The sequence below is a fragment of the Mizuhopecten yessoensis genome, unplaced genomic scaffold (genome assembly GCF_002113885.1).
Source record: "Mizuhopecten yessoensis strain PY_sf001 unplaced genomic scaffold, ASM211388v2 scaffold8613, whole genome shotgun sequence".
In the NCBI taxonomy this organism is placed as follows: Eukaryota; Metazoa; Mollusca; class Bivalvia; order Pectinida; family Pectinidae; genus Mizuhopecten; species Mizuhopecten yessoensis.
The window spans coordinates 74989-75311 of record NW_018407635.1 but is presented as its reverse complement, the minus strand read 5'-3'; positions in this window follow the sequence as shown (position 1 = coordinate 75311).

Here is a 323-nt window from a genome sequence, read left to right as displayed (position 1 = left end):
TATAGTAACCATTATATGTGAGCTTATGCCGTACTGCGGCGTCCGGCGTCCGTCGTCCGTCGTCCGTCGTCCGTCACCTTTTTCTTTTGAACTACTTCTTCTGAAGAACTGGCGGACCTAGGTTCATAATATTTTGCCAGTAGGTACCTGGGATGGAGAGCTATAAATGTCCTCATTTAAATGACCTTGACCTTCTTTCAAGGTCACTGGGGTCAAATATGTTAAAAAATGTCAAACAAGAATATCCTAAGAACCATTTGAACTAGAGTCATGATACTTGAGTATATTATGTAGACCAGCAGTGCAAATATTTTCCTTTTTAT